At 41.9% G+C, this 26,611-nt stretch overlaps 2 long non-coding RNA genes across 2 annotated transcripts in view; one reads left to right on the top strand and one right to left on the bottom strand.

The window, feature by feature from the left end:
* The window catches only part of LOC125346625, a 115,339-nt gene extending 95,177 nt beyond the window's left edge, over window positions 1-20,162 (top strand). Inside the window, exon 4 of the long non-coding RNA XR_007209983.1 lies at window positions 20,024-20,162. This is a non-coding gene — a long non-coding RNA (uncharacterized LOC125346625). The remainder of the gene's footprint in view (window positions 1-20,023) is intronic.
* LOC125346654 lies at window positions 3,109-19,539 on the bottom strand. Its single transcript, XR_007209995.1, has 3 exons — window positions 19,415-19,539; window positions 10,167-10,172; window positions 3,109-3,120 (listed from the first exon to the last, which is right to left on the bottom strand). It is a non-coding gene; the product is annotated as an uncharacterized LOC125346654 (long non-coding RNA).
* Window positions 20,163-26,611: the final 6,449 nt, after the last annotated feature.

Here is a 26,611-nt window from a genome sequence, read left to right as displayed (position 1 = left end):
GTTGGGGGAGTGCAAATGAGTACAACCACTTTGGAGAACAGTATGGAGATTCCTCAAAAAGCGCAGCACAGACATACCCTATGACCCAGTCATACCACTCCTAGGCATCTATCCTGAACAACAGGCCTCAAAATATCATAAAGACATTTGCACATCCATATTTATTGCTGCACTATTCACAATAGCCAAAATATGGAAACAACCCAGATGCCTGGATTCAAATGGATTCAATAAATGTGGTAGCTATACACAATGGAAAACTACATAATGATTAGAAATGATAAAATATTGGCATTCAAAGGGAAATGGTCAGAATTTGAACAAATAATGTTGAGTGAGACAAGCCTAGAACACAGAGAACAAAGGGGCATGGTTTTCTTGATATATGATTATTAGGGAGGATGGAAGACCACGTCTGCACAACAACAAACTTCTTTTCAAATGGTATTTTTACATGTTTAGGTCAGCTACTTTACATTATGTATCTAAAACCAAACAACTACTAAACATAAAAAGGTCTAGAATAAACCTGTCAGTGGATCACAATAGCTCAACAGCTATGTACACATGGTCATATAAGAGGAGGATAAGCAAAAACAATTGCAAGAGTAGGACACAGGAGAATCCTACTGTTGAGGTTATTTTTAAAGTTCTAGGTGAATTTGCTGTGGCATACCCTACGTGGTTACTGTATATGATTTTGGTACACTGGATATTGTATATATGCCTACCTTTTCTAGGGAAGGGAAAGAAAAATGAGCGGGTAAGATATCCCAAGAAATGTATTCACTGCCTTATTATGTAACTGGACCCCCTTTACATAACACCTTTTCAAAAAATTTAATTGTTTAAAAAAATTGAAAAAGGAGCACAGATAATGCATGCCTGAAATATCACTAGTAATTTCCTAATTACTTATATTTAACTATAGCTTTACAACCACGTAGCTACTTTTTCAAATCCTTTAATATGACTTCCAAACATTTTAGGTATAAATGTAATACTTCATAATCCGTGTGTCATAAGCACTATAAACATTATTGGAATGTTAAGCTTCTAATTTATGCTGAAGACATTCAGAGAGTGGCCAGAGAAAGTGAAAGCACCAAAAGGAAACAAAAAGAAAGAAAAGGAAGAAAGAAGGAAAGCAAAAGAAAGAAGAGGAGGAAGGAAGGACGAGTGAGTTAAAGATGGAGATGATGGGCCAAGTGGAAGGTAACTAAAAATCATTTGGATGTAGAGTTTAATTTCTGTGTGTGTGTGTGTGTGTGTGTGTGTGTGTGTGTGTGTGTGTGTGTCTGTCTGTCTGTCTGTCTGTCTGTCTGTCTGTCTGCATGTCTGTCTGCTGTCCCATTGTCATGGGGCTTGAACTCAAGGCCCGAGTACTGTGTCTGAGCTTTGGGCTCAAGGCTCGTGCTCTACCACTTGAGAAACAGCTCGGCTTCTGGCATTTTCGGTGGGTCCTTGGAGATTAAGCCTCACAGACTTTTCTGCCTAGACTATCTTAGAACTGCAATCATCAGATCTTAGCCTCTTGAGGAGCTAGCATTACAAACTAGCCACTAGTGCCCAGAAGAGTTTAATATCTTTTCTCAATTAACTGTAATATGGATGTCAGATATGGCCAGCGAAAGAGGGCAGAGGCTGACTCCATCTCGACTATCTCCCTCCTGCCCCCAAGCTTCAGAGTTGGGGGCTCTGCCCTGTCTTCTCAGGAGGCCAGAAAGATTCCCTCTCCCTATAAAAAATAGCACCCCACCTGTTGGAGAATTAAAGTCTCCAACCAGTGGAAAAATTTAACCCCGGCACGGTTACTCTGATGCCTCATTAGCACACTAATAGGCCCTTGGGAACACATTCCCAGTAAGGAATTTCTGGTGTTTGTGGGCCAAAGGAAGCCACCAGTTGTTGTGAGAATCTCCTTTTTCCCCCTACTTAGCAAGTCTCAGACTTGCTAGACCAGCTGCCTTTAGCGTTAGATTCTCTCTGTAAACAGGAAAGTCTCCTCACTAGATTCTCACTGTAAACAGGAAAGTCTCCTCACTGTTATTTCACAAGTATTTGGAGAAGTCAAGATTGATGTTATCTAGCCTTAAGGAGATAGTAGCTAGGAGATAATTATAGTTCTACCTCGGTTGTATACAGTTCCTTGTTTTGATATCAATAATCTTTGTAGTCACTACCTCCTGTAATTAGAAAGGCATTTGTATCAAGTTCCTGCCCTCACAGTAGGAAATTTCCTCCACTTCTGTATTTGAGACAAATGTCATGCTGTATTGATCTTTTACCCTGTAATTGTAAAATTGGTTTCTAACCCTATATAAACCCTGGCCCTCTTGGAATAAAGTATGCATTGGTTCACTCGCCTTGCATCCCCCGTGTCCTGATTTCGACGGCAGTTACCCAGGTTCAACATCTGGCGCCCGAACAGGGACCTGACAATTGATCCACAGGAGATTGCGGAACTGCAGAGCTCTCGAGTGAGGTGAGAGATATTTTTAATTCACAGGAGACAAGGGATCTGTGTGTAATTCACAGGAGACAAGGGATCTGTGTGGTGAGCTCCTATTCTTAAAAAATTACGGGGTTATGGGACAAGCTAAACCAACTCCATTTTCTAATTTTATCCACCATGTATTGAAACGGGACGGAGCTATGGTCTCGTGTTCACAAAGAGATGAGTGTGTACAGGTAGTGGAGTATAATCTATGGTTCCCAGAGGGCGATACTTTAGATTTAGAAGTCTGGGAACGAGTAGAGAATAATATGGAAAATGAATATCAGTGTGGAGACAAGGTTCCAGTTACATTTTGGTCTGTTTGGGCATTAATACATACAGCCGTGAGCATGATGTCTCCTGATGCTATCATAACATCAGCTGCTGAGCCAGAGGCTGACGTGGAAAAAGCTATGAAGGCTTATAATTTGTCCGGGGAGGTAAAAACTCAAATTGGGCAGGAGCTAAAAGACATGGCAACACCTGAACTATCTCCTGTCAGTTTTGTTAAAGAAAAATTAACATCAAATAAGCCTTCAGCCTCTACCTATGCTCCTTCAGAGAATGATGATAATTTAGGCAGCTCAGCAGTGCAGTCAAAGTGCTACAGATGCTCTTTCGATCTGCCAGGGGCAGTCAGGAAGGTGAAAGTAAAGAACAAATAATTGTGGCCGCAGAGCCCACTTTTACTTTAATTAAACTAAGTCCTATGGTTCTGCTTCTCTCTCTTGCTATCAAACTTTTCCTGTCATTGAACCCCCTCCAACCAGAGGTGTGGCACAGCCCTGTCATTATCAAGATATTGACCAGATTCACTCAATTTAGGACAGCTGTAATACAGGGCCGTCTCATGGCTCCCTTCCAGTGAAGGAGGCTTCCCCATCATCTTTTCTTTACAACCAGGCACTAGCAGGGGAGCTGACACTCCCTGTTTTAGTCCATCAGCCTGGAATTGGGGAAGGACTAGTGATTTTTCTTTTACTTCTCAAGAGAATTTTTACTGCAATTACACTTTTAATTTGCGCCTGCGCTACATGTTTCATGTGTCTTTGTCCTTGTTTGATTAGTTGTGTTTCGTGTGGAGTGCTAAATTGGGAAAAAAGTCCTCTGGTGGGTGGCCTCGGCAGGTTGATTGCCAGGGGATGGAAATCTCCACTGGGGAGGATCCCCCTGAAAATTTTCAGGGCCCTATGGACTTTCCATCACTCTGGCTGGCAGCTTGTGGACGCTGGACATGCCATCCAAGGCGTAAAAGCCTCTGTTTCTATGTTCTGTTTTGTCTTGACTAGTTTTGTCTTTGAGATTGGTACCAGTTTTAAACATAAACTTTTGTTTCCCTTATTTCTGTTGTCCATTTACATGTCTATGGGCAAAACATTTACTAGGTACTGTGTCTCCTTCTGCAAGAAGGCAGAAAAAGTGCAGGCTGCTAAGAGCTGAGTTCAAACAGCCGGCTAGGCTAATCTTAGCCTGAGAGTAAACACTAAGAGTCAAGTGCTAGGTGGACTCAGTAATACTCCAGGGGACCCCAACCCAGTTATCTTCAGCTAAAAAGTGTTTAGTATGCTAAGATACTTTGCTAAAACTAATAGGCCCTAGCGAATAAGACTAAACAATGCTAAAATCATTCATTAAAGGTTTTGTTTTAAGTTTTGGTCATTACAAGAGTAAGATTGGAAAATATACCTTTTTGCCACTAAAAAATGTACGGCTGATAGTTGTTTGGACTGCTTTTAAGTTCTGTTTACATTAATACCTACATATGTGAATGTATGTATGTGTGTGTGCGCGTGCGCACAAATGTATGTGGGTGTGAATGTGTTCAAGATTAAAAATGTATGATGTAAAAATAGGTTAGTTTAACTTTAAACTTCAAAAGATCATCGAGTTTGGGCTTTACCAAAAGCTTTAAAGGATTATTACTTTATTTTAAAAAGGAACTATAGTTAAAAAATTCTTTAATTCATGGTTAAAAATAAATAAATAAATAAATAAATAAGAACTTAGCATGGGCCCTTGAACCTATCCTCAGTAGTGAGGGGTAAACTGACAAAAGTGCAGTTTAGCCGATCCACGTGATGGGACAGCCATAGGGTGGCGTCCATTCATAGTGGGAGAGGGCAAGCTGGCCCCAAGGCAGTTCATCAAGCTCTAAGGAGTAGGATGGAGATAGGCCCATTCTATAGGACAGGCCAATGGAGGCCTTTCTTTTATTTCTTTTGTTTTCAGGTATAAACATTGGAAACCTCAGGGTAAAATGTATGATTTGACTGATACTTCTAAAACTGCCCCTTAGGATGGATTAAAATTGGAATATCTTAAAGGAGAGTTAAAAGTTTATTTACCTGATATAACTCGATTTCTGTACAGGTTTGCAATTTGGATGTATCAAAAAGGCAAATATGCTAACTCTGAAATCTCATGGTTATAATTCTGGGGCACACTGCTAAGTGTACTCTTGTTACAATTGTTTTGGGTATCACTTTAATAAATCAGGTACTAAATTTCTTAAGTGTAAACTGTACTGTAACAGTAAGATTAACTATCTTAAGTCACATATAATCAGGTAAATATTTTAAAGTATATAAACTAATGGGGGATAGAAGTACACAACTTTCATTAACTCTCTGTATATAGGAAAATGGCTCTTTTAAAGCAGACAACCAGGAGGCAATGTGCCCCCTGGGCTTCAGTTTTTCTATGCAAATACAGGCTGAGGTAAAGGTGTGAAAGCCTCTACTTTAAAAGGTTTTAGAATGCCTTTCTAGATAAGAAATTTGGAAGTGAAAAACAAGCAGCATGAAGCAATGGGTGATACCTAGGCTCCAGATTTCTTTTAATACAACCAGGCTTGGTAAAAGACTTGAGATCAAAAATGTATTCTGAGATATGAAATTTAAAATGTTTGTTTTAAGTTGGATATAGGAAAACGATGGCTATCAAGATGATTGTTTAATTACTACTCCAGTTTGTTTTATAGGTTTTCAATAAAATGATTTATTATTTGCTGCACCTGATAAAAATATTGTATCAAAATTGTTACAAATTTTGCCTTTAGACTTTCAACAGTATAATTTAATAATTGCCCCTGATAAAATTCATTTAAACAGAAGAACCATTTAAGTATCTGGGATATTTAGTTAGAAGACAAGTAATTACCCCCCAATTAATAAAAATTCGTACTGAAGAGTTTGAAACTCTTAATAATTTTCAAAAGTTACTAGGGACAGCAATTGGCTTTGCCCTTCCTTAGGAATTCCCAGAATTCCTAACCTATTTTCCATTCTTCAAGGAGATTCGGATTTATGTAGCCCTCAAAAATTAATTGACACGTCAGGAACTGCTCCTAATAAAATTTGGCAAATGGATGTAACACACATCCCTGAATTTGGCCGCTTACAATATGTGCATGTATCCATTGATACACATTCTTCTTTTATTTGGGCAACACCTCTACCAGGGGAAAAAGGGGCTCATGTCATTCAACATTTACTAGAAACATTCGCAGTCATGGGGATTCCTTCTCAAATAAAAACTGACAATGCACCAGCTTATTCCAGTAAACAAGTATGAAAATTTTTAGAATTTCATAACATTTTTCATGTTACAGGAATTAAATACAATCCTCAAGGTCAAGGTATAGTAAAAAGAGCTCATTATACATTAAAAACACAAATTACAAAACTAAAGAGGGGGAGTATGGATAGTACTGAGGGATATGCAACTTCTATGAAAAGTATTTATAAAACAGCCCGAGCTGTTATTGCAGAAGCATTATTTGTCCTTAACTTTTTAAATTTGTCTCAAGGAGATGTTTTAGCAAGAGCTGAGCAACACTTCCTGGCTCAGCCTATGCAAAACAAACAGCAGCCAGTTTGGATTAGATTGGGGGTTGGGCTAGATTGGGTCCCCAGGGAGTTGTTAACCCAGGGGCGAGGGTATGCTTATGTTTCTACAGAAGACAGCCCATCTTTCTAGCACCTGCTCCAGTGGATCCAGCAACAAACACCCCTCTGTCCATCAAGGGGGTGAGACATTCTCATTCAAGTGATAAGGCCATTCAAATGGACAGGTGTGCACTGGTAACCTGTAGGGGCTACATCAGAGGTAATGTATTGGACCTATATTTCTAACCCTCCTTTATTACGTCCATATTTATGGACAAAAGCCCCTGTCTCTGTTTTTACATCTATTACTAATTTACTCTCTCCCCCTATGGGTCTGGCATTCCAGTCTTTCCTATGGAAGAGGAAAGATCATTTAACTTCTCTTATTCTCAGTTCTCTAAAGCTATCTGTCAAGGCCATTCCCCATGTTACCCTTTTAGATATCAATATTGGATTCAGCATGGAGGTTCATATAACTCCAGTAGAACTCGGCTGATTAGACTGTCTTCCTGGTCTGTGGGATCTCATACCTATAAATTAGATAATTATCCTAGCCCTGCTGGCCTGCCTAAATGTGACAATTTTACTTATCTGAACCTGACCTTTACTGAAAGACGTTGGGAAAGTTGTGGAGGAATTTTTCCAACTATTTGGAATACATCCCAGCATACTTGGTATGATTGGGGACCTTTTGGTGTGTGGTTGAAAAACTGCACTGAATATAACTCATCTTGTGACCCTACTTTATCTATGAACATGTCCAATGCCATGTCTGCTAAACAGCTTTTAGGGTGGTTTGGAGCAGGCTTTAGTGACCCCCGGCCTGCTCTCGCCCATGGAAACAGGCTATTTCCTCCACAACATCATCTCTAGAAATTAGCAGCTTCTCTGGCTCCCGTATTGCTGGCCAGTGGAACTTACTCAGGATCTAAAAGGTCCTCGGCCTCCTACAACTTCACAGTTGTAAAGACCTACAATATCTCTGCTTGTGTTCATTTTCCACAAGTACTGATGGTCGGCCCCATAAACATAACAAAGAATGCCATTACCTGCATAAATTGTAAATGGTATACTTGTTTGAATAACAATGTCACCTTTAATTTTAGTCAAGATAGGATCATGATTTTAACCCAGCGCAACTCCCTTTGGGTTCCTGTTCGCATGCATCCTCCCTGGGCTGGAGGACCTGTACAAGGATTGGTAATGCAGTTTTTCAAGCGGCTTCTGAGGAGGAGTCGTCGTGCCATTGGACTGATTATTGCAGGACTTGTTGGACTGATTGCCATTGCTACAACTGCAGCAGTATCCGGAGCCACATTGCGACAATCTGTACAAACTCATGACTTTATGGTGCAGTGGCACCAGGACTCCCACAATCTGTGGCAACACCAGCTGGAAGTAAATGCCCACCTTCAAGATGAGATAGAAGCTGTTAAAGGAGGAGTGTTTTGGCTTGGACAGAAATATCTGGCTTTACAGCAACGATTGTTTTTGACTTACGATTGGAATTCTAGTCATGTCTGTGTAACATCTTATAAATATAATGCCTCTGAATGTGAATGGAATGATATACAAATGCTTATAGATGGAGCCCTACTAAATGGTATGTTAAGTGAACAAAGCTTGTACAGGGAGGTTTTTGAAGCTTTTCAAAAGGAATTGCCAGATGCCTCCTCTATTGATGACATAGCCCAAGGACTAGCTCAGACCTTAGAAGGACTAGACCCTAGGGGGTGGTGGCAAAGTATTACCCATAGTGTTGGAAGTGCTTCTATTGCCTTAATACTTATGATATGTGTCTTTTTCTTAGGATATTGTTCTATCATAGCTATAATGAAGCGTTACACTAGGAATAATTCCTCTGATGTTTTACTCACTGCCCTTAAACTTTCCAGAGAAGCGGCTGTGGAAAATTAATAAAAAAGGGGGAATTGTTGGAGAATTAAAGTCTCCAACCAGTGGAAAAATTTAGCCCCGGCACGGTTACTCTGATGCCTCATTAGCACACTAATAGGCCCTTGGGAACACATTCCCAGTAAGGAATTTCTGGTGTTTGTGGGCCAAAGGAAGCCACCAGTTGTTGTGAGAATCTCCTTTTTCCCCCTACTTAGCAAGTCTCCCTGAGGAGACTTGCTAGACCAGCTGCCTTTAGCGTTAGATTCTCTCTGTAAACAGGAAAGTCTCCTCACTAGATTCTCACTGTAAACAGGAAAGTCTCCTCACTGTTATTTCACAAGTATTTGGAGAAGTCAAGATTGATGTTATCTAGCCTTAAGGAGATAGTAGCTAGGAGATAATTATAGTTCTACCTCAGTTGTATACAGTTCCTTGTTTTGATATCAATAATCTTTGTAGTCACTACCTCCTGTAATTAGAAAGGCATTTGTATCAAGTTCCTACCCTCACAGTAGGAAATTTCCTCCACTTCTGTATTTGAGACAAATGTCATGCTGTATTGATCTTTTACCCTGTAATTGTAAAATTGGTTTCTAACCCTATATAAACCCTGGCCCTCTTGGAATAAAGTATGCATTGGTTCACTCGCCTTGCATCCCCCGTGTCCTGATTTCGACGGCAGTTACCCAGGTTCAACACCCACCCTCTACCCCTCACCCTACCCCTGCCAAATCTAGGGCCAATTCTTGATGGGTGTGCCTGTATTCCTGCAGGAAGGGAAGCCCCATCCCCAGGTAATGGAAGTTCCTGAATCCCAGGAGACAGGGGCAAGCTCATGTCCTATAGGTTACCGAACCTGACCCTATTTAGGGGCAGGCCAGCTCAGGCTCCATCACCCCATGCCACATGTCTCCATGTTCATGACCTGTGTCTCGTTTGTCCCCTGGAGTCCCATTTCAGCTCTCCATTGGAGCTGAATTGGTTTGTTGGTACTTGGAAATCTTCAGGAAGTAAGTCTCTGTATCCCTATCCTGTTTTGTGTCATATTTTTCTGAAACCTGGGACCAGTCCACCTGGAACTTCCCCAATAAATCCATCTTTTTACTTGAGACTGTCTCTTAAGTGGTGGACTCTTGGAGGGATGGGGGTTTTCCGCCCCCCCCCCCCCCCCGCCATCCCATCACATTAACCATTTTTTGAATCCATTCCTCTGTAGTGAGGCGTCTGGGTTGTTTCCATATTTTGGCTATTGTGAATAGTGCAGCAATAAATATGGATGTGCAAATGTCTTTATGATATTTTGAGGCCTGTTGTTCAGGATAGATGCCTAGGAGTGGTATGACTGGGTCATAGGGTATGTCTGTGCTGCGCTTTTTGAGGAATCTCCATACTGTTCTCCAAAGTGGTTGTACTCATTTGCACTCCCCCCAACAGTGGAGAAGGGTTCCTCTTTCCGCACATCCCCTCCAGCATTTGTTGTTGCCTGAGTTCCGAGTATAGGCCATTTTAACTGGAGTGAGGTGGTATCTCAGGGTTGTTTTTATTTGCATTTCCTTTACTGCCAGGGATGTTGAACATTTCCTCATATGTTTCTTTGCCATTTTTATCTCTTCTCCCGTGGAGTCTCTCTTTAGCTCCTTTGCCCATTTAATAATTGTTTTGCTGGGTTTGGAGGGGGTTACTTCTTTGAGTTCTCTGTAGATGATGGATATTAGGCATTTGTCTGCTGCTGTGCTGGTGAAGATCCTTTCCCATATGGTTGGCTGTCTTTCTCATTTGGTGGCTATGTCTTTAGCTGTGCAGAAACTTTATTTTGTAGTAGTCCCATTTGTCAATTCTCTCCCCTATCTGTTGTATCCCTGGAACTATAGTCAGGAAGTTCCTACCTGTGTCTATGAGTTCTAGTGTCTCTCCCATTCTGTCCTTCAGTAGTTTCGAGGTTTCAGGTCTAATGTAGAGGTCCTTGATCCATTTTGAGTTGAGCTTGGTGCATGGTGATAGCCTAGGGACCACTTTTATTTTTCTACATGTGGCTGCCCAGTTTTCCCAGCACCAGTAGTTGAAGAGGCTATGTTTTTTCCATTGTATGTCTTTAGCTCCTTTGTTGAATATCAGCTGACTGTAAGAATGTGGCTTTATTTCTGGGTCTTCTATTCTATTCCATTGGTCTTCAGGTCTGTTTTTATGCCAGTACCAGGCTGTTTTTGTTATGATGGCTATAAAATAGAGCTTGAAGTCTGGTATTGTGATTCCTTCTGCGCTGCTTCCTTTGCCTAGATTTGCTTTGGCTTTTCTAAGTCTTTTGCTGTTCTTTTTGAATTTATGGGTTGTTTTCTCTATTTCAGTGAAGAATGTGGCTGGACAATTGATGGGGATTGCATTGAGTTTGTCTAACCTTTTGGGCAATATGGCCATTTTCACTATATTGATTCTGCCTACCAATGAGCATGAGAGGTCTTTCCATCTCCTGGTGTCCTCTTTGATTTCCTTTTTTAGATTTTTATAGTTCTCATTAAATAGGTCATTCACATCTTTAGTTAGGTTAATCCCTAGGTAATTCATTATTTTTTTAGCTATTGCAAATGGTATTATTTCCATAATTTCCTTTTCTGCTTGTACATTGCTGGTGTACAGAAGAGCTGCTGACTTTTGTGGGTTGATTTTGTATCCTGTAACTTGGACAAAGTGGTTTATTAGTTCTAGGAGTTTGGGGACTGAGTTTTTTGGTCCTTCAGCTATAAGATCATGTCATCTGCGAATAGGGATAGTTTGATTTCTTCTTTACCAATGTGGATCACTTTGATGTCCTCCTCTTGCCTTATTGCCTTGGCTAGGGATTCTAGCACTATGTTGAATAGAAGCGGGGAGAATGAGCATCCTTGTCTTTTTCCTGAGTTTAGGGGAAAAGGTTTTAGTTTCTCCCCATTTAATGATATTAGCAGTTGGTCTGTTGTTTACGGCTTTTATTGTTTTAAAGAATGTTCCCTCTATTTCTGTTCTCTCCAGGGCTTTTAATATGTATGGGTGGTGTATTTTGTCAAAGGCTTTTTGGGCATCAGCTGAGATGATGATGTGGTTCTTGGTTTTATCTCTGTTGATGTGGTGAATTATGTTTATTGATTTGCGGATGTGGAACCATCCTTGTGTATGTGGGATAAAGCCTACTTGATCGTGATGTATAATTTTCTTGATCAGTTTCTGGATCCTGTTAGCTAATATTTTGTTGAGGCGCTTTGCATCTGTGTTCATTAGTGATACTGGTCTGTAATTCTCTTTTTTTCTTGGGTCTTTGCCTGGTTTGAGGATGAGTATATTAGCTTTATAGGATGAGTTTGGGATTTCTCCCTCTCTTTCTATTTCATGAAAGAGTTTGAGGAGTACTGGTATTAGCTCCTCACTGAAGGTTTTATAGAACTCATTGGTGAATCCATCTGGGCTTGGGCATTTCTTTGTTGGAAGGCTCTTGATTACGTCCTGTATCTCGCTGTAGGTTATTGGTTTATTTAGTTGATTTATTTCTTCTTGATTCAGTTTGGGCCTTGTATACTTCTCTAAGAATTGATCCATTTCTGTAACATAATCATTCTTTAGTGAGTAGAGGTTGGGGAAATAGTTCCTTATAATGGTTTGATTATCCTGGCAATTTGTTGTAATTTTTCCAGTGGAGTCCCTGATCTTACGAATATGAGTCTCATTTTTTTTGTAATTCTTGCAAGGGGTCTGTCAATTTTACTTATTTTCTCAAAGAACCAGCTTTTACTTTTATTTATTTGTTGAATGGTCTTTCTATTCTCAATCAGATTTCTCTCTTCTTTAATCTTTGTGATTTCTCTCATCCTACTCGTTTTAGATTCAATTTTTTCTTGTTTCTCCTGTCATTATAACTGCATCATGAGGTTATTTACCTGTTCTTATTCCATTCTTTTAATGTGTGTGCTGAGGGCAATAATCTTGCCTTTGCTGTACCCCATAGCTTGCTTTGTGATGTATTTTCATCGTCATTGTCACTTATGAGCTCATTAATTTTGTCCTTAATTTACTCTGTCACCCTAATGTTAGATGAGAGTGAGGAGTTTATCCTCCCAGTATTTGTGTAGTTTCTGTGGTATCCTTTGTTATTGAGGGCTACCTTGATTCCACTGTGATCAGATAGAATACATGGGATAATATCAATACTCTTGTATTTGCTGAGGTTCTTTGTATGGACTATGATATCTATTTTGGAGTATGTTCCATGGGCTACTGAGAAGAATGTGTATTGAGTCTCTGTAGGGTGAAAAACTCTGTACAGATCTGTCAGATCCTTGTAGGATATGGTGTTCCTTAGGCCTTCAGCTCCCTTGCTAATCCTCTGTGTGTTGGATCTGTCTCTTGGAGAGAGAGGAGTTTTAAAATCCCCACTATGATTGTATTTGGGTCTATGTTGTACTGTAGTTCTGAAAGAATTTGTTTGAAATATTTGGTGCCTCTTTTGTTCGGTGAGTATACATTTATCACGGTGATGTCTTGTTTCTGCATTTCTCCTTGTAGTAATATATAGTGTCCTTCTTTATCTTTTTCAACTGATTTTAATGAGAAGTCTAGCTTTTCTGAAATCAGATGGCTACCCCTGCAGTTTTGGTAGGTGTGTTTGCTTGGAAGATCTTGCTCCATCCTTTCATTCAGAGCCTGTTTTTTGTCCTTTGCTGTAAGATGGGTCTCTGGAAGACGACAGATTTCTATATTTTGTCTGCAAATCCACTCTGCCAATCTTTTCCTTTTGATTGGAGAGTTCAATCCATTTATATTTAAAGAGATAATGGATAGGTGTTTTTATTTCCCTTCCATTTTCCTGTTAGGCTGTGTTTTGCTTCTTTCATTTCCTTTCTTTCTTGTCTTTATTGAGCTTTTTTTTCTATTGTGCTCTGGCTATTGTAGTTTTTTTCTGTTTTTGTTTGGAGGTCCAGTACATTTTCTGTTGGGTGGTTTTCGCCTGTTAGAATGCTCTGTAAGGCTGGCTTTTTTGGTTTACATATTCCTTTAGTTTCTCTTTGATATGGAACGATTTGGTTTTTCCTTTGAAAGTAAATTCTAATTTTGCTGGGTATCTAAGTCTGAGTTGGCAGTTGTTGGCCTGGAGTACTTGGATGGTGTTCTTCCTGGCTCTTTGTGCATTGTATGTCTGTGTGGAGAGGCCTGCCTTGATTCTAATCATTTTTTCCATTGTAGTATAGTTCTTTCTTTGTTTTGACTGCATTCAGAATGTGTTCCTTGTTAAAATCTGAGGCCTTGACTATGATGTGTATGGGGGGGGGGAGTTCTTCTACAGTCTGGTCTGCTGGATGTTCTATATGCTTCTGTTATTTGGGTGAGGGTTTCCCTTTTGAGATTAGGGAAATTCTCTGTAATTATTCTATTGAATATGAGTTGTATAACTCTGCTGATACTCCTCTCCTTCATCTATTCCAACTATATGCAAATTATATCTTTTCTCCCTATCCCCTATCTCCTGGATTAGTCTGTCCTGGAGTTTGACAGTTTCTTGGAGTGCAGTAACCTTCTGGTCCTTATCAGCTGAATCATCATCCAAAAGAGAGACTTGAGATTCAAGATGTTCAATGCTTTGTGATATGGTTTTGAGTGTCGTTTGCACTAAGGCAAGTGAGCTGTTTATGCTTGCCATATCAGCGCTCATTGTGGTAATTTCATCTTTTTTTAGTTGTATTTTGCTTCCATTTTTTCATGCATTTTTTTTCCTTAGGCTGTTAAGGTCATCATTAAATGAGGAGTGGACTGTATCTATTTTTGCTTCCATTTCTTTCTTTCTTTTTTTCTTTTTCTTTTTTTTTCTTTTTTCTTTTTTTTTTTTTTGGCCAGTCCTGGGCCTTGGACTCAGGGCCTGAGCACTGTCCCTGGCCTTTTCTTGCTCAAGGCTAGCACTCTGCCACTTGAGTCACAGCACCCCCTCTGGCCGTTTTCCAAATATGTGGTGCTGGGGAATCGAACTGAGAGCTTCATGTGTAGGAGACAAGCACTCTTGCCACTAGTCCATAGTCCCAGCCCCTCCATTTCTTTCTTGACTTCCTGAAGATCCTTGAAAATCCATTCTAAATTCCTGGAATTGTTTTTTTTTTTTTAAGTAATTCCTGAGGCTTTTGGTCATTTCTGCTATCTTAGCCTCCAGTGTTTTTTTTTATTCTCCATCTCCTCTTCGGTCATACTATTTGTTGGAGCTGGCAAGTTGGCTTGACCTTTCATAAAATTTGTAATTTTTTTGTGATTTACGCGTCTGAGATGAAGTAGTTATGGATTCTTGATTCCCTCCTGCACTTCCTTTCGGAGGCCTCTAAGTGGTAGCCTTGGCTTGGCTTTGTGCTGGTTCCCACTGGTCCACCAGTGGTGACTTGTTTGTATCCTGGCTGCTGAATAGGCTGTGGACTCAGCAAGGTAGAACACCTCAGGCCTGGTTTACCTGGTTGAGAGCCACTTGCCTTAAGGGAGGTTCCTCCCTCGTGGGCAGGGCGACCTTCTCCTGGACAGAGCTGGCTATGGAATTCAGCTCTGTTTTCTGGTAGGGCATCCTCTGTTATGGGACTGTTTATCTGTCTCAGGAACTGTTCACTCTCCTGTCTGATTGTTTGGTGCCGCTGGCAGCTGCTTGCTGCTTTTGGTTTGATTTTATATATTCCTGCTGCTGGAGAATCGGCAACCACAGGTTCAGCAACGGGGGGGGGGGGGGTGGCATGTTATCTCTGGCTGAGTTTACCTGAGTCTGTGAGCCATGGTCCGGGAATGATCCTCCCATCTAGGGTGGTGGGGGGGAGAGATGTTCTCCTGGGCGGAGCTGGCTCTTAACAATAAGTTACTCTTTCCCTTTTCAAAGATGGCTCCTCTGACCCCCCCTTACCCCTGGCCCACTTTAGTTCCAGTCTGGTTTGACCAGGTCTATGCCAGATTCAAAGATAGTGCTTTGCTCTGGTGGTGGGGGAAGGGCTAGCTTCCAGAAGCTGCTCTGTGGGCACAAGTGAGAATGTCTTTTGTGGCAAACTCACACTTTCTCTGTGATTTTGGCCTGTCCATGCACAGCCTGTGATTCGCGTCTGTCTGCTGCCATCTGGAGGATTTCTTCCTGGTCACCACTTTGTGCTTTAGGTGCGAGGAGTGCAGGGCGCTGTGTAGGCGCCAGTGCCTGCGTGGCGGTGGGACGCCGCCTGGAGCTCACATCAGGCCAGCAAAGTCGATTTTTCCTGTCTGGCCAGAATCCCTGTACTGTTATAACTTACTTGGGCTGTCTTTCTAAGAGTAAAAGTTTCTCTGAAGTTGTAAAACTGGGATGTTGGAGGGAGCTTAACTGGGGCTCTGCTGCTCCTCTGCCATCTTCCTGGAAGTCCTTCTGTTCTCCTTCTTGAAACCTTCATTAGCCCATGAATGAAAAGCCGGGGGGGGGGGGGTGGCTGTAGTAAAAGCACCCAAAGATGAGCGATGAGGAAGAAAAGGGAGATGATTACAGAACAGGATGACTGTGACCTTTGAAGTTGACAAGTGGATATAGTAGGGCCGAGTTAGTCAAGCAGAGAAAGTTGAAAGTACAATGTCCACCATGGAAAGAAACGCCAAGTATGAAGAGATCATCAGGACAAGTGGCCAAGTCCAGACAGAAGGAGGCTTGTAACATCTTGTACACAGGGAAAAAACTTTACCTTACCATCAACCTCTGTAGAGATCACAGACAGAAAATTGTCCAGAATTGCCTGAGTGGGAGCAGGAGAAACAGTTCAGAGTGCCAAGGGTCTGTATGGATTTTTGAAAGAGAATATACAGGATTTCATAATAGGTAGGAGTATAATATGAGAACAAGAGGGAAAAAGATCAACACCTTAGATCTCTGGCCCAAGCAGCAGGAAACACACACACACACACACACACACACACACACACACACACACACACACAGAGCACAGCACATTCATTGAGAAGAAACTGTGAAGACTTGTAGGTCTGGGTAATGATCAAGAGTTTCCAGTTAGCTATTAGATTTGAAATGACTATTGGACAGGTAAATGACAATGCTAGGCTATTACTTTTATTAGAGTGTCAAACAAGTATCTTTAAAAAAGGGTGCTGGACACAGCCCTCACAAGATGGATTGGAATGCGATTGGGTTTTCCCATGCAAAACATATCTGTTTCCCTTATTTTTATTGCTGTGGGTCTGACTGATTTTTGCATGAAGACACCAAGCAGCCAGCCACTAGGGTTAATATAGCCAGCATGAAATAAGACCAAATCCATTTCATCTATGCACTAAGCAGATTAGACCAGTCTTTAATACTGATATCATCTATGCTCCAGAGTTCCACCTGAACAAACATCAGAAGCCATCACGTCTACCTTAGAAAGCCAAGTAAATTTGTCTTGAAGCTTCTGAATTAAGGCATAGCATTACCCAACATGGAGCAGGAGATAATGCACAGCTGGTACCTTGGTTCATAAGGAAGAGGTCTAGGGGTTTTCTGCCTTATGAGCTTAGTAGCAAATCAAGGCTGATCTGGGTGCCTTTCAGACCCTAGACAATGTTTCCCTAAACACTGCCAAGTCTCTTAAGATTGTCATGAGGACTGCAAGTCACTGTGAACTACAAAAGAGATGGGCTAATGCAGTTTCCACACACAAAATATAACTGCAGAGAACACAGCACCCATGCGAACAGAAGAAGACAGATCTGAGCAAGTTCCACTGGGCCACTGGCTGTATTTAAGGTAGCTGAGTGGGACTGGAAGGAAGGTGTAGTTTCCCTAGCTTCTTTCCCATGCAGAGCTGAGTGCCACTGAGGCAGGGCAGTCTCAATCTTGAATATATTATGTATATCTAAGGTACATAAAAGCATTGATTTTCTTGCAATATCCTACAGAGTCTTTGTTCTTTTTCTTCCAGCAAGTAAGGTGTTGGTGTTCCAAGCTTGTAATCCTAGCCACTCTGGAGCCTGCGATCTGAGGATCACAGTTCAAAGACAGCTCAGGAAGGAACATTTGTGAAACTCTAATCTCCAAGTTATCACAGAAAAAGCCTGACATTGTGGCTCAAGTGGTAGAACATTATCTTTGAGCAAAAGGAGCTTAGAGGAAGCCCCCAACCCAGAGTTCAAGCACCAGGACTGGCAAAAAAAAAAAAGAAGAAAGAAAAAAAGAAACTCCCTTTCAAGAACTATAGAGATGCTGAGATCTGACCCTCCATGAAAGCTAACCAGTGAGCCTGCTGTAGTTCCATGGATGCTGGGCAGAAGACATGAGACCCCTGGTCAGAGACAAAAGATAGTTGTTCACTGCCTGGCTGGCCGCCTGGGTTTCCCATTTGCATGCGGGGGGGGGGGGGGGTCCTCAATTCCAAGGCCCAGGAAAGCAATGTCAGCAGGCTTAGTCAGGTGCTGTTGGGTCATCCTGCTTCACCTGAAGAACCCCAATCTGAGGAAACCCCAATCATTTAAGGCAGCTACTAGCAAATGCTTGATGTGCTACCGATCAAAACAGGTTTCCTCAGGAATAGCTACAGAAAACCTAACTTTCAGTGACATAAAAATGAGTAGATTTCTGGTATTGTGAGTATTTCATTCCGGGATGAAGGGTCCATTGCCCTCCAGCTCATGCTACTCCACCTCCCATATATCAGTGTCTCCAGGCTGGTCAGCCCAAATCCAATACCTCTAACAAGGGAAGGTCTGATGGGAATGCGTTCTTATGAAGGAAATTCCATTTTCTTTCCAATGTCTTGGTTCTGGCTTTGCATGGTGCCCACTGTGGAGCCTGGGGAAGTGAATTCATATAAATAGATGCAGGATATTCTTTCTCATGTCCTGAGTGATGTTCTCCAATGGCAAAAGCTCTGTGTCCTGCCATGTCCTCACATGACTCCTTTCCAGTCTCTCCAACATGAAGATTTCACTGCAGATTTCTTCTGAGTGCCTTATGTTTTGAGAAACATTCAGACTATCTTTAGAAGCAATTCCCAGCTCTCCCCAGCCCCCCATGTCTACATCATTGCTCACCCTGCTCCTTCTATGGCACCATCCTCCTTCTGCCCTGCTGGCTGGAGTAGAATAATGAGAGGAGTGACTCTGGGTTTTGATTGTCTAGCTCCAAATATGACGTCTCCCACTTATTGGCAGTGTGACCTTGGTATGATTACTTAACCTTTTTGAATCTTTTTTCACACCACTGTAACAACAAGATAACATTACATACCATGTAGAGCTATTATGTGGATTAAATGAAATATTATCTGTAAAGCACATTCTTCCTTATGTTCATTATTCAGAGCATCCAAATATTATTTTTATATGTCTGGCCCAGGGCAGATGAGATTTATACTACCATGAAGCATATTCTTATTGTATCTGTTTTCTTTGTAAGAACATTCTGGAAAAATCCTACTCTCCTTGCTTCCTCTACACACATGACCTTGAATAAGACTTTGTTTAATTACCAGATTGTTTCACATTGAACTCTAAAGGTCTCAGATAAAAACTAGCTGATAAAATTTGACTTTCAATATAGCAGTTTCAATTCTATTGTCCATTCTATATCCAATGCTAAGTCTGGTCCAGGTGGCAATTCTTAGCTAATTCACTATTTTTCTTAAGAATGTTCTCTCTCTCTCTCTCTCTCTCTCTCTCTCTCTCTCTCTCTCTCTCTCTCTCTCTCTCTGTGTGTGTGTGTGTGTGTGTGTGTGTGTGTGTGTGTGTGTGTTACTGAGGTATGGATTCAGGGATTAGCATTTAAGGTAGGCCATCCACTACTTGAGCTATATTTCCAAGCCTGAGGATGTTTTTTGGTAACTGTGAGGAAATTAAATAAATTTAAGATAGACTAATTGCTAAGTTTCAAGATGCAGCAACAATCCTTGGCTTCACACCACTGATGAGTGATTATTTCATGGACGTGGAGGAGGGAAGGTAGAAACTTGTAGTTTAAAGTGGATTTAATAAGTATACAAAATGAGGGAGGAAGAAACAAGTTTGATACGAAATGTGCTCGCTGCCTTATGCATGAAACTGTAACCCCTCTGTACATAACTTTGACAATAAATACATTTATTTAAAAAAATAAGAATATGAAGACCAAGGCACTTCATTGAATAATTGTCAGAAAAAGACTCTGCACTCGTGAGGGAGACAGTATAACCCACTACAAAAATGAAGCTACTGCTCCTGTGTCTGGGCCTGACCCTGGTCTGTGCCTACCATGAAGGAGAGATGGATGTTGTGAAGAACTGTGATCCATCAAAGGTAGAGTCATGGACTAGTTCAACCTCTGACTTGGCTGGGTGGGAAAGCCTTGGGGAAATTTGAAGCCAGGTAGGTCCTCTAAGGACTCAGAAATTCTTTTTTTTATTATTTATTTTCAAAGTGATGTATAGAGAGGTTATAGTTTCATACGTTAGGCCTTGGGTACATTTCTTGTACTGTTTGTTACCTCTTCCCTCGTTCCCCTCCCTTCCCCCATCAGAAATTCTTTAACATTTGACAAAAGGAGTGGTTTCAGACATTTGACAAAGAGCAGTCCTACTATACTGAAATGTGACAATGCTTGGGTCAACCACTTTTGCTGGAGGGACAGTAGAAAGGGGCCTAAGTTCTATGTCAATGGACCCCAGACCTAATGTTAACTGCAAATCACATTATAAGTCCTGACCCATGGGCCAAAGTCAAGGAGAAAAGTGCCCATGTAATGTTACTTCTCTTTTTCAATCATCTTACTTATTTACTGCAGATTACAGGGAAGTGGTTGACCATTCTCTTAACCTCTGACCTAAAGGAAAAGATAGAAAAAAAATAGTAGTATGAGAGTTTTCGTGGAATATATTGATGTCTTGAATAACTCTTCCCTGTTCTTTAAATTCTATACCATGTAAGTGTTTGGGAAACATTTTTTTTTGATTTGGGAAAGGGGAACAGAAGCCTGGATTTTGTTCTTGATCTCTACAGGCACAAATACACACAGATGCAAGTTTAGGCATACACACATACATGCAAACAGGTGGCCACATATGGAGACAAGCAGTGGTGTACCTGTACATGCTAAGACTGTGTGCAAACCAGAGTCCCTCACCTGATATTGACAGGAGACCTGATGTGTCTGGGGTGTTGCAAGAATTAGGAGGTGGTTACGGAAGCAAATGTATTAGAAATGGGACAAGTAAGGGGTTGGCACAGTTGAATCATAGCAGTGTGCAAATGTATCATAAGTTTAGAGCAGAAATATGGAATGTGAATCTCCTATTAGTAGTTGACCAAGAAGATTCATATATTTTCATATTGATTTTCTGGGGCAAAAGGGTGTAGTAATTAGTCTTCCTCATGAGTTTTTGGGGAAACCAACTCCAGTGACATATGTAAAGCCAACAAATGGTGAACACTTAGGTAACTAGCTAGAGAAGTGGCTATGGTATAGCAACAATAGAAAATAGCAAAAGGAAGAGACTGTTTTATTCATTTGTAAAGTATGAAATTTAAGCTGAGGTTCCAGTGATAGCAAATCTTGAATAGAAATGATATGAGACATTGCACTGAGTACTGAGGAGTGACTGAGGACTGGCATGAGAGAGAGTGGGTAGAGGGGAAGAGAAATAGGCAGACAAGGATAATATATACACTGATCATTGTAAGTATACCAAAAAACCTTCCTAAATTATATTTCTACTTGCAAGGAATTTATTAACCTGCACTATCTTTAGGACCTTGATCGATTATTGTCACTTATTTTCCTCATATGTGGAGTCCATTCTACTTGCCACATTCTGAATTTAGGGAAGATATATGTGAGCAAAAGCCAATGCTTGGCACATAACCCCATCAGATAAAGAGGGCAACTCGGTCAAATGTACTTCTTGCAACAAAAATTAGTTGGCAGGGGAAAAAAGTGGAAGGAAATTGGGCAGGATAGTTCTCATTTGCTGCAATCGGTTTGATCACTCCCGATGGCCATTGCTGCAGAGCGCTACATAGTACGCAGCTGCAGGTATGTGATGCCAGTGTCTTCACAGAGCCCACAGAGGTGTGTCACCCACAGAAATGCTGAGGGACGGGGACAGGTCTCACAGAGGGCGATGGAGGGGAAGTTGCTGCTGGGGAGAAATACTCTGCTAGCTAATGAACACTTTAGTTAGAAATTCCTTTATGAAGCCCAAGGAAATGCAAGTAGAGGGCCTTAGATGTTTTTACCCTATTTCTTTCAGAATATGCATTTGCTTTTGTGTGTGGCAGGTAAATACTTTCCATTACTCTTATGTATTTAAGAAGTTCTGAGCCCTGTTCTACTTTCTGTACAGATGATGGACATAATATGTTCAGTGTAGTTGATGTGGAATACGATAAAGACCTTATATTTCTTGCAAAGAATGAGAATAATTTTCCATTGGCTGAACTCTATGATAAAGTATTTTCATGATGATACTTACTTAGGGGTGAAAGGGAAGGAAACAAAGGAATCTTACATATAAAATGGTCTTCTCAAGGATCTCTGAGCCATCTCTCTCCCACTGAAGACAGATGTTTACCTGTGGTCCTTCCCAGGCTCAGTGATGGGAAGATGATAAAATCTCCCAGCATGTCAGGAAGATACCCTACTGATGTCAAATTCTTCCTGAGTACCCAGCTGCTGCCACCCGCCCCCCCCCCCGAATTCCTGCTTCTTCATTCCTCTCTATGACCAATTCCCAAGGCACTCTGGTCACTGTCACTGTGTTTCCAGGCCGACAAAGGGATGTGAGAACAGAAATTAGGGAAATGTTTGTGGACGTCTGTCAGTAGGACTTAAAGAAGATGGCTTAATTTCTCTTCTTGTAGTCTTCGGGAATCCAGTTCTTCCTATGCACTATCTTCTGGGGCAATGGCGTCTTCTGCACAATCTCAGCTGACTTGTAAGAGGCAAGTTAACAATGACCATGGGGAACTCGGAGAGAGTGAGGGAAGGGGTGATATTGTCAAAAAGGAATGCACTTTTTACTTGACTTGTGTAACTGCAATCCCTATGTACATAACCTTTACAATAACAATAAAAATTAAAGAAAAAAGATGATGGGGAAAACAGGGTTGTCTGTCCACTGTCATCTGGCCCCTGGCTCTAGAAGATTATTATTTCTTTATTATTAACCTTACTACTATTCACTTCTTGTATGCACAGGTCTAGAAAGATTACTTTGAGCATTAAAGAATCATAGACTTGCTATAGGCCAGGTCTGAATATCTTTTGGCAATATCAATTCTTCACTTGATTTCTGGTATATTTGCCTTGATTTCTTCATGCACAGAGAAACACTTTCCAAAAATCTTATCTATACAGATTAAAGCCTGGAAATTCAGGTAATTGCTAGATTGGCCTGTATTATCTTCATAATAACAAAAGTTTTAATAAAATAGAGGAATGTACTAGAGGATTTGGGGGTATACCTTACATAGTGCAGCATTTTCTTAGCATGTGCAAAGCCCCAGGTCAATATCTCTCTCTCTCTCTCTCTCTCTCTCTCTCTCTCTCTCTCTCTCTCTCTCTCTCTCTCTCTTTCTCTCTCTGAGAACAACTTGGTATCATGTGCATAACATGATACCACATATAAATATTTTATGTGACATAAAGAATCGTGCAATACATTATTCAAGGAGCTCTATGTGTAGTCATGAAGTGCTGCTCACAATGTGAATGTTAATCTCCAGGGATCTTTGTATGTCTCCGGCTCAGATTCAGTAGTTCTGCTTTGTAACACCCTTCCTAGGTGATGGCAGCAGTACTGGTCTGTGTTCCATACCTGCAATAGCAAGGCATTAAATGATTGAAGTGGATTAAAAGGGTATCTACCAGCTCTCCAAGTTTAACCCCTGAGAACTGGGTAAATCTGTTAATTTTTTATGTGTGTGCTGGTCCTGGGACTTGAACTCAGAGCTAGACCACTGTCCCTGAGCTTTTTTGTGCTCAAAGCCAGTGTTTTACCACTTGAGCCACAGCTCTTCTTCCAGCTTTTTGGTAGTTAATGGGTAATAAGAGTCTCATGAACTTTCTTGTCCAGATTGGCTTCAAACTGCAATCCTCATATCTCAGCCTCCTAAGCAGCTAGGATTATAGGAGTCAACCACTGGCACCAGGCTATTACTGTTAGTTTTTAAGAGAACAAATGTGCAGATAGATATAAGGACTAGGAACAAAGGGAGAATGTGAGTGTTAGGTCCTCTCCCTGAGGGCTACATGCAGATGCCCCCACCTCATTAAGTCTCCACCCAGTTACCTGGGTAACCTGCAGACCTGGAGGCAGTTACCTCCCCTTTCCCTGAGGTCACCTCCTAATCCACCTGGCCACACCCCGTGCCCCTGCCCTAAATAAAGCAGGGCTGGGTGGGGGTCGCTCTCTCTCTCTCTCTCTCCCTTCTCTCCGGCCATGGATCATCTTGGCCACAGGCCAGCAGTTCGGTAATAAACGTTCTCTCCTGCCTGAATACCACGTGGCGTTCTCCTTTACCGGCTACCTACTTTAAAAACCTAACATATATGGGGCCGTGACTTGGGAAGGGCTTAAGAGTCAGGACAGGCAGAATTCCCATCTATTTTTCTTCTTTTTCTGGGAGTATCCCCAGTCCTGACGGCCCTTTTTCCGCAAACCGAACTGCTGCGAGTAGCCACGCGGCACTTTTCACTAATACCATTGCTGGCCTCCACATCCACCTCCACCTCCACACCACTTGTCTACCCTGGTGAGTGAAACTGCTGCTGCTCGGGTTCTCTGCCGCTCCGTCCACCGCTTCTGCCGCTCCGTCCGCTGCTTCTGCCGCTTCTGCCTGCCGCTTCTGCCCGGTAAGCTCATTCACTCACCAGGCGCCTCCCTCCCGAGCTTTTTGGGTTTTGCATCACAGTCACACCCGAGCCGGGAAACTGCTAGCATGCCTCTTGACAATGAGGCCTGCTCGAAATACTCGCTCAGATACAGTTTTTGCCACTACAATGGTAATTGGTTAGAAGTCACTTATATTCAGGCTCTCTCTCTTTCTCTTTTCCTCTCTTTCTCTTCCTTTTTCTCCCTCTCTCTCTCATCTTTCTGCTTACTTGCTTACTTTATAAAATTCCCAAGTTGTACCATCGTTGTGTGCCTTGCTCACAAAGCTGCCTCTTTTCACAGACCTCTGAAACTGAGGCTTGACCACCAATTTGCTTTGTCAGCAAAGATATCTAAAAGTTCTTTTCTCTAGCATTGACCACGTGGTGAATATTGGGTTTAACAGGCATCAGCTCAGGCGCCATTATGCCATGCCACCTGTTCTCTATTAGAGTGTTTGTGTCCTCCTGCCACCCCCCTCAACATGGCATCCCACTGGAGTTTATCAAAATATGGTTTCTTCATTTGATAATCTGAAAATTGTTGTTTGCTAGCAAAATTGTTTTTCTAACCGACCACGTGGTTCTAAAATATTGGGCAAAAAAAAAGAAAAGAAGTCATTTACTATTGGAATTCCAAAAGAGTCTACTGCTGAAATTCATTTTTGCATGCTGTAAAACCTATGTGCACAGTGTGTATGTCTGTGTAAATGTCATTTGTTAGTATGTCCATCTAGCTATATATCTGTGCTAAAACTCATCACATCTACTGAGTTTTGTCATTGCAGAATTCTGGCACGTATTTGGTCAGTTCTTGACAAGGTACAGGTAAGCTCTAGTCCCCTTGGTCTCTTTGTTGTTTTAATTGGAAGTAAGAAAAGGGCTTTTGTGGCAAAGACTCCTTGGATTGCAGTTCGAAGCCAGCCAGGGCAGAAAATCTCTCTCAAACTCTATCTCCCAACTAACCAGCAAAGAGCCAGGCTGGAAGCATGGCTGAAGAGACTTATCTCTTACCAGCCAAATGCCGGAAGTGGAGCTCAAGTGGTAGAGTACTAGCCTCGAGCAGAAGTGCTCAGGGACAGTGCCCAGGCCCTGAGTTCAAATCCTGTGAATGCCATCGGGGACAAGCCATCCCAGCAACAAGCACCTAGATCCCTGGGACTCAGCCAGTTCAGGGAACAAGGATCATGGAGAGGAGTAAGAGGAGAATAATGTCAGATCCTAAATGGAGTCACTTTGTCTCGCCCTTTCAAAATTAATCAGAGCCGGGGGATCAAGAGGTAGTAGCTTGTCCATCCTGAGTATAAGAACTGTCCAAGTCATCCAATTTTTAATTTTGTGCCCTAAACCCTTCCTTTTGCCTTAATATTTTTTTTTTGCCCAGCCCCTGCCTCATGAGACTTCTTCCAGGCTTCATTCAAGGACTGGCATCTACCACCAAGGGACCCTGCTGCTCGCCTTCTCCAGGAGAGGCCACATTTCTGCCTTTTACCCCTAATGCCGACGCCCCTTGCCAGCAGGAAGCAGCCAGAGAGAGTCTTCGTCCTTTTTCATTACTATTAAAAGGCTGGAATGTTAGGTCCTCTCCCTGAGGGCTACATGCAGATGCCCCCACCTCATTAAGTCTCCACCCAGTTACCTGGGTAACCTGCAGACCTGGAGGCAGTTACCTCCCCTTTCCCTGAGGTCACCTCCTAATCCACCTTGCCACACCCCTTGCCCCTGCCCTAAATAAAGCAGGGCTGGGTGGGGGGTCGCTCTCTCTCTCTCTCTCCCCTCTCTCAGGCCATGGGTCATCTTGGCCACAGGCCAGCAGTTCGGTAATAAACTTTCTTTCCTGCCTGAATACCGCGTGGCGTTCTCCTTTACCGGCTGCCTACTTTAAAAACCTAACAGTGAGGAGCTGTTACTGGCCTTAAACTCCTGATTTTTATCCTCAGTGTCCCGAGTGCTAGGATTATGGACATATACTATTCTCTGCTATTCTCTTAATTCAGGTATTCTAGTGTTTTATAGAAAAATGGAGGAGAAAGGAAAGAAACAGGCTGGACTCGATCTTCCACAGGTGAGGACTGTTTATTGAACAGCAAGGGACAGCAAACGGCCCATGGGATCAAAGGTTGTGCAAGAAGGCAGAGTTGGAGTTAGGCTTTTGTGGGGTCTGAGCAGTAAGAGTGAGGTCACTTGAGTTCAGTATAAGGAGGTAAATGCAGGTATGGGCAGAGAACAGATAAGTATCATGATAAGTGACTCCTTTATCCAATGTCTCATGCTTTTCAATGTTCTAGCAGCTGTCAAGGTCTTGCCTTGACAGTTTGACATTCTTAGGGTCCAGTTCTCAGTCTTCTGTTCAATCTCTTAACCCTTTCCTGGTCTTACTGCTCAGCCTCAGAGTTCCCTACAGGTTAAGCCCACAATGGAATGTTTACAGCCAGACTTAGATCCAACTGCCCTGCCTGCATGAAGCATACCTTACCACACCTGGGATTCTGCCTGACATCC

Source organism: Perognathus longimembris, chromosome 1 (genome assembly GCF_023159225.1).
Source record: "Perognathus longimembris pacificus isolate PPM17 chromosome 1, ASM2315922v1, whole genome shotgun sequence".
In the NCBI taxonomy this organism is placed as follows: Eukaryota; Metazoa; Chordata; class Mammalia; order Rodentia; family Heteromyidae; genus Perognathus; species Perognathus longimembris.
The sequence above is the reverse complement of the archived record's forward strand: the minus strand, read 5'-3'. Positions and strand labels throughout refer to the sequence as shown.